This window comes from Corvus hawaiiensis, chromosome 5 (assembly GCF_020740725.1).
Source record: "Corvus hawaiiensis isolate bCorHaw1 chromosome 5, bCorHaw1.pri.cur, whole genome shotgun sequence".
Classification (NCBI taxonomy): Eukaryota; Metazoa; Chordata; class Aves; order Passeriformes; family Corvidae; genus Corvus; species Corvus hawaiiensis.
In genome coordinates, this window is record NC_063217.1 from 50,732,210 (window position 1) to 50,743,940 (window position 11,731).

The following is an 11,731-nucleotide window of genomic DNA, read 5'->3' on the forward strand; positions in this document are numbered from 1 at the left end:
CCCGTGCGGTGCCAGCAGGCCCCTGTGGCCAGCACGAAACCAAGCAAAAAACACCACGCAGCTGGTAGCAAGAGACAGGGCGAGTCTTTCCCCAGTGCAGAGCCCGGACAAGATCAACTTGTCCACTGCAACTAACAGATACCAACTTTCTTCCAAGTCAGAGAGACAGGAAAAGTGAGATCACATGAGGAAAAACCAACATGGTGGCACCATGGTCAGTGGGGAAAGGGAGAGGGTGGAGGCACTCCCAGCACTGGAACTGAAATTCTCCTACAAGCCATGGTGAGGACTATAATACAGCAAATTGTTTTCCCTATAATTCATGAGATGCATGGGGGAGTGCAGAGATCCACGCACAGCCCGTGAAGAGGAGTGCTCACGTTAGAGCGCACAGATGCTGAGAGGCTTTTAAACATTGAAGAAGAGAACCTTTGCTTCCGGGCTGGAGTGGCTCATCCTTAAAAGCCTAAACCCCATGAACTATTATGGCCCACACTGGCAGTTGTGGGAAGACTGCAAGATTTGTGGGAGGGATTTTCACTGCAGCAGATTCGGGTGGGGCTGCTGCTTGTGAAAGTTGAAACCACGCTAGAAAAGTTCACAGAGAACTCTCTCCCGTGGGATGGCTCCCACAGCACAGCAGAACTTTTCCTTAAACATAAAGAAAGACTCTTAAGAAATGAAACACTGACAAAACCCCGTATTTGTTTCCTTGCGCAGTTTGTGGTAAGAGGGAGGACTGGAAGAGAAAGGTGTTCTGAAAGTTTGCTTTGGTTTCTCCTTATTCTTTTTACTTCTAATTCTGTTAGTAATAAATCTTCATACTGTTTAAGTTTGGTCCTGCTTTGCCTGAAAGTTTTCCTTTTTCCTCAATAATCTTTATTTCCCCTCATGATAATGAAGTTTTGAGTTCCCCTCCTCTGCTCAGCTATAGCAGAGGCAAGTAAGTGAATAGTCTTTCATGGTGCTTGGCACTTAATTAGTGTCAAACTAAGAGGTACAGAGTATGAGCTTCTTCATGGAAGACTTTACCATCACTGCTTTTAAGCAGTCCTAGTAGAAAATCATCTCTCTTTGACTTTTTCTGTAAAAATGAAATTCTTTAATTTCAAGGCACTAATTTCCAAGTAGGTTATTTTGGGGGTTTTTTTGTGGGAAGCTTAAACGATGACTGTATACAATGCTAAAGTAGCAACTATAAAAGTATGTGTGGAATTCTTCACTTCCAAAGATGTTAAAGAACTTTACGAGTTTTAATAATTTTATGCAAATAAGTCTCCTACCCCTTTCAAACTGCCAGGGTAGTTCTCCAACCTAACTTCTTAAAATAAGTGTAATGGCAACTTTACCAGCTGCACCTAGGCTTTCTCAACGCCTATTCTGCATGTGTCACTAACTTGTCTCAGTGTTGTTTTCATCAGTAATGTATCAAAGCAAAGTTTTCAGGGAATGGATTGTAGAGTTAACCAAAGAACACTTATTTTCTTTGTGTCTTTCAGATGTTAAGATACTTTCTCATTATCCTAGAAGGAGTAATTCAATCTAAAAATTGATAAATATATTCATGCATCTTTATACTGAGCAGGTACATTGTATTCTCTTTCAGCAATCAAGAATTCTGTAGAACTAATTTATTGAACTGTCTACAAATCAACAAGTTTTTCTGTCTCGTGGCCTGTAAAAATGTTAAAGGATCCAATTTCAGAGCAGACAGACACTTCAAAGGTCTCAGTTTGACTCAGTCAAACAGATGGTGCTCCCCAAGGAACAGTATTGGGGCCAGTCCTGTTTAATATCTTTATCGATGATTAGGGTGAGGGGATTTAGTGCCCCCTCAATCAATTTGCAGGTGATGAGTTAAGTAGGACTGTTGATCTGCTGGAGAGTAGGAAGGCTTCACAGAGGAACTTGGACTGGCTGGATTGAGGGGCCCCGGCCAATTGTATGAGCTTCAATCAGGTGAAGCGCCAGGTCCTGCACTTGGGTCACAACAACAACTACAGGCTGGGGCAGAGTGGCTGGAAAGCTGCCCAGCAGAAAAGAACCTGGGAGTGCTGGTTGGCAGTGACTGGACGTGTGCCCAGGTGGCCAAGAAGGCCAAGGCATCCTGGCCTGTATCAGCAATAGTGGGGCCAGCAGGACCAGAGCAGTGATTGTCCCCCTGTACTTAGCACTGATGAGGCCACACCTCAAATCTTGTGTTCAGTTTTGGGCCCCCTCACTACAAGAAAGACATTGATGTGCTGGAGCCTGTCAAGAGAAGGGCAATGGAGCTGCGGAAGGGTCTGGAGCACAAGTCCTATGAGAAGCAGCTGAGGGAGCTTGGGAGCGTCTAGACATTTGCTGAAGTATGGAACATTAAAAAGCCCAGGAAGACAGAAAAGCAGGTCCCATGCTGGCTCGTGTCACCCCCAGTAGCTAGAAGATCCTTATGACCATGTCTAAGTTGATGCAAAGATTTACCCACATCCTCATAAATCAGGCCATGAAACTATTCTCCAGAATTGACTTATTTGTTTTTCCCCTTTGAGGCGTCAAATTACAAAATCTTGACATTTAATCCTATTAAAAGATTAATTTGAACAAAACCATAGTGCTTTAGATGGGGACAGATGGATTTTTCTCCACATGCAATTACAGTGCAAATAAGATGCAGAACTCTTTCAAGTTACCTGTGAGAAAATCATCTTTGGGCTGAGATCAAGCTGAGAATAACTTTGGAGACAACAAAGGACAAACTGAAACCATAGGCTGTACTCAGAAACTATTTTAGTTAGCACGATTTTTTACCTGGTGTGTACTGTTGGAGACACTGATGTATAAAGTGTCAATTTTGAGACACTTGGGAGGTGCAAATGGAGAGGAACATTTCACAAAGGCCATAAATCATATTTTTCATCATATTTTGCTTATGTGTTTTGTTCTCTAGATATACCCATACATAGCAGGGTAAGGAAAATTTAAAAGTTTCAATTTTATGCCAAAATAGCCATCCGTAACTATCCACTGGTGAATCCATATTAGTAATTGTAATAGAATTGGGAGAGTAATTGTGTGCAGAGTTTTTGATATTTAAAAGGATGGATATGCACAATTTAACTACCTACAAGACACAAGAGGCATTCTGCTTCAAATAAATCATGAAAACAGTAATACAATTTTTATATTGTGCACTGCTTTGCACCGGAAAATATTGAAGAAAATTTTCTAAAGAAATGTTGGATATAGTCTTGTGTATGTGTCCAGGGGACAGAGCTCTTCAAATTAATTCATTGGACTCCCATGCAGAATAGTAATTCTTAAAGAATATTAAGAAAGGTACCTAGATCATGACTTCAAATCATGACTTTCTCTCAAGAAAGAGTACTGCTTCTTCAGCAGGTAGCACACACCATATTAACCAAAACTAGGCAAATTCACTACTGTGGGTGTAGCAGAAAGTGTAGGAGATAATGCGAATCCTGTTAGAGAACTGGTTAAACCTCCCCAGCTCTCTGACTCAACCAGGCAGCAATTAGGATGTGTAGCAAAGAGGATATGTAAATTGTGCACTCTTGTCTGCTGAAGTGGTAATCATATTCCAGCTGGGTACAGATGAAGTGCAGAGTCATGTTTCAAGTTCCAAGGGGGTAAAAAATAGTTTAAAACACTTCCTTAGTTTCCTTTTAGCATTTGCTTTTGTCATAGCTTTCTGCTAGTCTTCTATAGCTCATTCTTTGTTGGTCAACATGTTATGTATGAAGCCTGGGTGTTTACCAGGAGGCTTTGGATTCCAGAGGGCAGTGGTGCCTAAATGTGAAGTGAATGCTTTAGGCTACTTTTTCAATGGTGCACTTTCTTGAGGACTCTGTCAAGAGAAAGCTTGAGCATAGCTTCCACCTCTACTATGCCATATGAAATTTACTCCAAAGAACATACATTCTCCAAAGAATTCAGCCCAAAAACATAGCAAGAGCTATTTCAATTTTAGCTGTATCTACTAAGAAATGTCTCACTGGCATATATGTAAAAAATTCTCATAGATTTGGGTTTAGGATCAAGTTTGATTTTTAGATTATGTTGGCATATTTTTTCCATGTAGTATTCAACTCTGATATATGCTCTGTTTTGCATTAACTTGGATCAATGAAATATATGTTTTGGGCAACAGCATACTGGAGGTGGAGTCAGTTGCCTGGAAGGTGGCCAATCTTTACAAAAGAAGACCTTTATTTCTACATTTTCACTGGTGGATGCTGTTGCAACATTTTGTGTGAACAGCCTACATATCACTTTTCCTCTTGGTTCTGGGAAGTGTCTAATAATGAAGCCTACATGAGGTCTGTCTCATAATTATATCTGTCACCACAGTCTTCCCTATTCCCTGGATATTTTAGATCATAATCTGCAAAGCTAAAAGTATTTTAAAGGCTCAAAGCTCCTGAAGTGAAAGCACTTAGTACCTACAAAATACCAAGTTTTTGAAGTAAAAGAAAGCTCTTCTCTGGCTAAAGGCAACAAAATAACTGAATCATAGAAGAACACAACATCATATTTCTGCGGTTGAGCACTAACAAAAGTGTGACAAACACCTGATACCTCCAGTTAAAAATGATTTTTTAAAAAACCATATATCATAGCAGATGAAACTCTTTTATATAGGAGAAGTCCTGGAAATTTTGACTCAGAAATTTTTGACACAGATATTTTATAAATTTTTAGTAGAAATAGAGTTATGTTTCAGATTAAAATACTTTGTCAATCATTACTATTAGCTATTTTGTGTTGGTAGTGAGACAAACATACAGCAAATAAAAATTAAAAATGTCTGCCTCAGAGATTAGTCCTGACTGACAACAGAAACGTGGATAGATACAGATGATTGGGAAGAGTTTTCTACAGTCCAGTTTGGGTTTTTAGTAGACATGATACCCTTGTTTATTACATATTTATATAAAGGTATAAATAATATTTGTATTTATATCAAGAAAATATCCCTTCTGCAGTGGCTTTTACCTGAGTGTCTTTACTAACTCAGACTAGTTTGAACATTGCTTCCTGTAAGTTTTAACCTCTGCTCTTGGCTAATATGCTCCAAACAGAATCAGTCAGAGCTGAATAGATGATTTATGTGCACCTTCATATTATTCTAATATGTAGCATATATTTATCAGACCAGCTCTCCTTCTGTAGCCAGCGACTTTGGAGCTAAATGCAAGTTAGTGCCTTCCAGACTGGGGAGGTACATATTTGTCAGCATCCTTGAGAGCAGTGAGCTGGCATGATGGGGGATAAAAGTGTACCAGATGAATGCACTTGCACTGGGAGCATGGGAAGCAGTGAGCTGGTTGTGGAGAGCTTGGCTGTTGAGACCACTGGTATTTTGGTGGGCTTCAAATAGCTGATGCTCTTCTGTGCTGGATGGGAGCATAAAATGTAAATGTTCTCTAGGTGCAAATCTTCTCTGTCATATGGGTTTAGACAAGTTTCAGTGAAGCACTGCTAGCCCTACAATTTCCATATGAATATAGGCCAGAATGTTTAGGTACTGATGGATAAGGAAAGTTACATGCTTAGAATAGACACTGCAATAAATCTGTTAAAACATCCTGTGGCCATTTAATTAATTACCCAGTATGTAGGAATAGCTTGAGTATCCTATGATCGAAAAGGGAAGGGGAGGTGAGGCTGGTAATAAAATACAATAAAATTTAACAGCTTCATCTTGTATTCTCTGAAGCTAATGACAAAGCTTCTAGCTTGTGTACAGGATTAGGTTTTTTGAAGTCATAGAAAACAACAGAAATGTTCTTCAGATATTTTAGTAATTGTCAGCTCTCTTGTAAAGTAAACATGTAATAGTCAACAGGCATAATTTTGTCATTTAAAAGTGATTCAGGATTCCTTTAAAGATTATCATTGTTAGGTTATGTCTTAGTCTTTTTAAGTATTGCTAAAAGTATTTTATAATTGTAGTGTTAACTACTTCAGACCCACCACATCATTTATTATGATGCTCCTTGCTCATTTGATTCGTCATTTTTGTGGGTTTTTTTAAGAAAGCATATTGTGATTTGAGCATACAAATCCTTCAATATATGTAAAAATTACAGACAGGGAAGATTTTAATGTTTTAACTCAATACAGTGTTAGCAGTGTTCATTTGAAAAGCGGATTTCAGGGAAAGGAAGCTCCAAAAGCTTTAATGAAACAGATCATATTGGATTAGCATTTTTCTTGGTGCGTATATAATGATATGAGAAATATTACTATTACTACTGTAAGAAAGATCAATTGATGTGCACACATTTTATTACTAACAGAAAAAATACTGATGTAGTTATTTATACTTGGGATAATAAAATAGATTTCATGAAGAAACCAAGGCAAGTTGTGACTTGGGATTTATCTTAGTTATATTTATACAATTCACTCCCAGAATCTATTTATACAAACAATTACAAAAGGAGGGAAATATGAGCTCAATAAACATACTTTAGAAGATTGTGGAGGAAAAGCACAAATATAGTTGTCACTGCTGTCTATGATTCCTTATGAACAAACTATCCCTTTTGTTTCTTAGTGTCTCTGGTGTCTCTGTCTCTAGATTGCAAAATACATGCTAATAATTTAATTAGTGAAGGGAAGAAAAAAACCTCACAGTAATCAAGCAAATCAGAATTCCAGTCTTTCACTTTCTTATTATTTACATATTAAAACATAACCATTACACACTAAATTAGTGTTTAGGGAAGCCCAAACACTACAGTTCTGATTTGGCTTTAGCCTGTTTTCATAAAAAATAGTAAAGAGTACTCTTGCAAAAATAAAAAGTTAGATATAGGTCTTAAATTTCTGTGATTGACTGCAAATTTCCGTCAAACTTGCACTGACATCATAAAAGTTTCAGAAAATTTCTTTTGAGCTGTGTAATATCTGATGACACATTAGGGTTTATTGCTTTATTGAAGATAACTATTCAGGTTAACTTTAGAACAGTCTAAGATGCATGTGCTAAATTAAATCCTTTTTCAAGTCAAAATTCAGTGTAATGTCTCTTGATTACCACTGAACACATTTCAGGAGTGTAAGCAAAGTCAGATTTGAGCAGACAGATTTACTTGCTTGCTTTAGGAAGAAGATAGTGAGTCAAACCTTATCCTAAAACAAGTCAAGAAAAATCTTCACTGAAATAGTTACCATTTTTTTATAGGTGCAGGCCTAACTTCTGTGTCCTTAACAGTGTCAAGTCCACAGTATTCTTAAACACTTCAGTAGAATTACTGTATATTTGTATCTGCTTCAGCTGAAAAATATATGGCTTACAATCCATACATAATGAACACAGCACATGACCCTGATGCATTTGGGAAAATAAGTAATGCTTACATTGAATTTGTATCATAGCAAATGTAGGGTGGAGTGGACATCCACTGGTTGAAGTGTATTGGATGTGTGTCTCTGAGAACAACACAAAGCCCCAACTGCAGCCACTGATTACATTATTGAAGAAAGTCTCCTTGCATTCACTGATTCATTTAACAAGATGTTTGCTATGTAGATCAAAGAAATCTTTCCTGGTTAAATTATTTCTGATAAATATTTTTATTGGCATATTTAGTCTGGATTTTTGTTCTTAGATTAATTTGCAATAATTTATCTTTTGTGCACATTAAATATTTTAAATAATTCAGGCAATGGTTTATGAAAATAAATGTGCTTCATATTCTCTGCCATCCCAATTTGATTCAATGGTTTCTTATTTGTCACACTAGCTAAACACAATTTAGTTTTAGCTGGTACTTTCATTTCTAAGCCATTCCCAACTTCCCAGACTGCCAAGAAGTTTTGAGCTGAACAGGCAGGTTTTTCAGTGCAAATTCTATTCCTCAGTTCCTGCTACAAAACCAACAAATTTTCATGGAAGCACTTGTTGGAGAAAATATTTGGTTTTCCGCAGTGCCACTGCTGGCTTTCTTTTTGTTTCTCTAAAAGTGTTATCTAATTTTGTACTTCTATTGTTCTGTACCTACAGAACGTTTCCCAGACCTGTGTATTTTGTGTTCAGATGATGGTTTGATGAATATCTGAACTCATGATTCCCATTCAATTATGAGACAGTCAGTTTTAGGCATTCTTCAAATGAAAATGAAGAAGTGAAAAATAACTCAGTGTAACTTTGGAAGAAGGGGAGTTTACTCTGGATGTGTGAGATTTGCTTAATACATTGTTCAGCAGATTTTGCTATCTTTCTTTGTAGGGATTATTTTAAATAAATTTCTGCTAATGGAAAATAAATTCCAGGGCTGGAAAAGATGGCATGCACATATTAATTAAAACATTAGGTATGGCTGAATAACTTAAGAGATTTTGAGGCTGAAGAAACTTAACTGTCTCTCTCATACATGTAGGAGAGATATGAGAGAGATCCAAGTAACACTTCACATGAAATCCCAAGTGCCTACTTAAGCTCTGAACAGTAACAAATATGCATATATAACACCTATGCTTTCCAAGTAGTGAGTCCTACTTTTACAGCTTAATCTCTCTTTTTTAATCCCCCTTATTTTTTTTTAAGTGCTATAGTTAAATTCCTGACATAATGAACTTTATCTTTGAGAACAGCAAGATGACACTTCATCTATTTTGTCACTGCCCTATGAATTCAATTTTGCATGGTAAAGCCAAGAAAAACAATATTTTCCTGTATAATGTCTTCAGTGTATCTCCCTGCTCTATGAGAACTAGACATGCTCTGCCTGAATCAAAACACCCAAGTGGTTCCCAGAATATATCCTGGGAGATGAAGACTGTCCTTGCAGAAGATCTGTTCCTCATTTCTGGTGAAATTTTGGACATTGACCAGTTGTTTGGGGTTTTATTTTGCTGTTTAATGGTAATAAAGCCTTTGATGAGGCTTTCAATGTGTTGGTTTTCAAAGAGTAGGTCTGTAGATACTGATGAATTCCCAAATGTCCATGAATGCATATACTGTGGTCCAAGTCAAAGAAGTGCATTTGTTATCCAGCAGCACAGAATTCTTCTCAACAATTTTAGAGTGAAACAGGATCAGACTGTGACTGTACTGGTCCTTTCAATGGAAGATGAGGAGCCCATTTGGCAATACTCTTTATCTGATACTTAAAAAACAGGGGATTGTCATAATGAGGGTTCAGGTCAGCCAACGTTCCTGCAGACATACTCTGGACAGGAATTTCATTGCCTGCTTTCAAATACAATTAGTAGTCACTTTGATTTTACTGACACTTGACCACTTGACATTGGAAATGGCAGGACAGGATTCTGAATAAAAGGAATAGAGCTTACTATCTTTTTTTTTTTTTTTTAGTAGAAAGGCAGCTATGAAATATAGAGAAAAAAAATAATTTCATACCGTAATGGACTTGTAGACAAAAACTACTTGGGATACTTCATAAAGAGTAGGAACTAGTGCTAAGAATGTAGGCTCCCCACAGGAAAAAAAAAAAAAGTGTGATTTTATCCATGGGAAATGCAGGGTTTGTTGGTACTTAGATGCTGCAGTCAGTATGTTCAGGACTCAAGGCACAGGTGAATTCCTGGGTCCACAACTGCTCTGATGAGAAGTGTTTATCTTCCATGTTAGAAATGATGGTCCTCACCTCTGTGTTTACATCACAAATCAGAAACAAAAGTGTTTAGACCTGGAATTATAGGTTTTATTTTGTTTTGTGTGTGTCTGTTTTTACCTCTGCTACCTATCCTTTTCTCCAAACTTTACTGGCTTTCTGTCAGCTTCCATTCAGGAGATCAGCCAGTGCTGCTCTCTGCTTGTTTTTCATCTGCCTGGTGAAATACACTCATTCTTCTTGTGCAACAGTACACCTGTAATGGGAGAGTGCAGTAAACATCTCCATGATTCAATCTGCAAGTAGTTCTGGCTCTTGATGTTAGTTGTTGCTAATGCTGATTCTTCTGATAGCTGCAGCCTAGAGACCAGGATGATCACTTGCATTTGATTTCAGGGATAATTCATACTATTAAATAAACATTTAATTGCATTGACCATGCCTGTAAAATAATCTACTGACACAACTATTTTCTGGAAGTATTTGAATTACTAATTCAAATTATAATTTGAAATATTCAGATTAGAATTTGAAATATGTTTTTCCCACTTAGATGATTGACTTTTCTTAACCTTTCTTCTCACCTTATTCTAAAATAAGCAAGCTGTTGTTCTGTCCAAATTATGAAAAATAGACTTTTGAGCACTACAGACAGATTTAACATATAGATACTCCAAGATAATTTTAACAATGTGATTCTACCTAAATAGCTAATCTTGTCCTTGAAGAATACTAAGGGCAAAAGCATACTGCAAGAATAATCCCCAATTTCTTAGTAGACACTTTTTATTTTTTAAATAACAGGCATTAAAAAATTTAATTATCTAGCCATGCATTTAAAATATTTTTTCTTTTTTTTTTTTTTTAATCAAAGTTTTTATCTTGCTTTAGTGATTAGAAAGGTACTATGCCAACAGAAATTACCTTCATTTGTAATATTCGTAGTAAAGTACCTGGATGATTATGCAGGGTAACATAAGGTGACTTAGTATACAAATCCCAGTAAAAAATGTACAGTAGTATTCATGGTTGTAAGGTCCAGTGCTTGGCCTAACAAAAGCTATATGAAAAAGACCACGATGACACCAGGTCCAACATCCACTGGAATTAAGGAATTTTATATCAACCTTAACAATAGATGAGCTGTGTTTACCCAGTTTTGGAAACTAACCTTCTTCCTAGGATCACTGAGCTCCATTCCTTTCCTCTGCATCCCACTCTGGCACTGACAAAAGAGGGCACTGAGGTGTAACTCACCTAAAAGGCAGTAAATTATTAACTGCAGTGTTTTCCTACAAAGAAGTTCACAGCTGCCTCCAGGAGATACAAATCCATTGAATTACGTCGAACTTGGACCAATTAAGACTCAGCTCTAATTCCACTAAAACAAAATTTTTCCTCTAGCTTAAATGTGAGCTGATCCAGAGCTTAAAAGTATAAACTGTAAATGTTCTCTGCATGTGATTGCTTCCAACTGTTCTTTTAACTAGCTCATGTCACAGACAACAATTACTAGTCAAGTTAGTTTAACAGACTGATTTATATTTTCCAAATGAGAATTAGTGCATCTTGTTCAGCATTTTGGTTTTATAGCCAGTTTTAACACTGTGATCTTACTAGTTTGTTCCATTAATCTGGCTAGGGACAGGTACAGAAAAAGTAAAGGAGGATCAAGTTGTGTTGTAATTGGAAGCCCCAGTTAACAGTTTTGGAGTCAGATCCAAACCATTTTCTCTGTCTCTGGATCATGGTTAGAAAACTGTTATGACCATTTTCCACAACTGTTTCGTGTTCTGTTAACAATTAAGCCCTGAACTGTCCTCAAAAATGACTGTGTAAGTCTTATTCATATAAATGAGAGAGTCATTTATGTGAATGAACCATCATTCAAAATGAGGTACATGCTGCCTGGAGATGCTGATATCTATTATTGAGAACTATTCGATGCATATGTAACTTCAAGACATTTCCTAAGTTTAAGTTTGCATTTTTAAACAGACCTGAATGGTCTGCGATTTTTTTGTTCGTTTTAGCAAATAAGCCTTGAGTGTTCTCAAGTGCATTTACATTGTATTTGGCTGATGCAAAAGTGAAATACAGTTCCTCTGGAAGATTCAATGACAACAAGTAGGACATATGGTTAC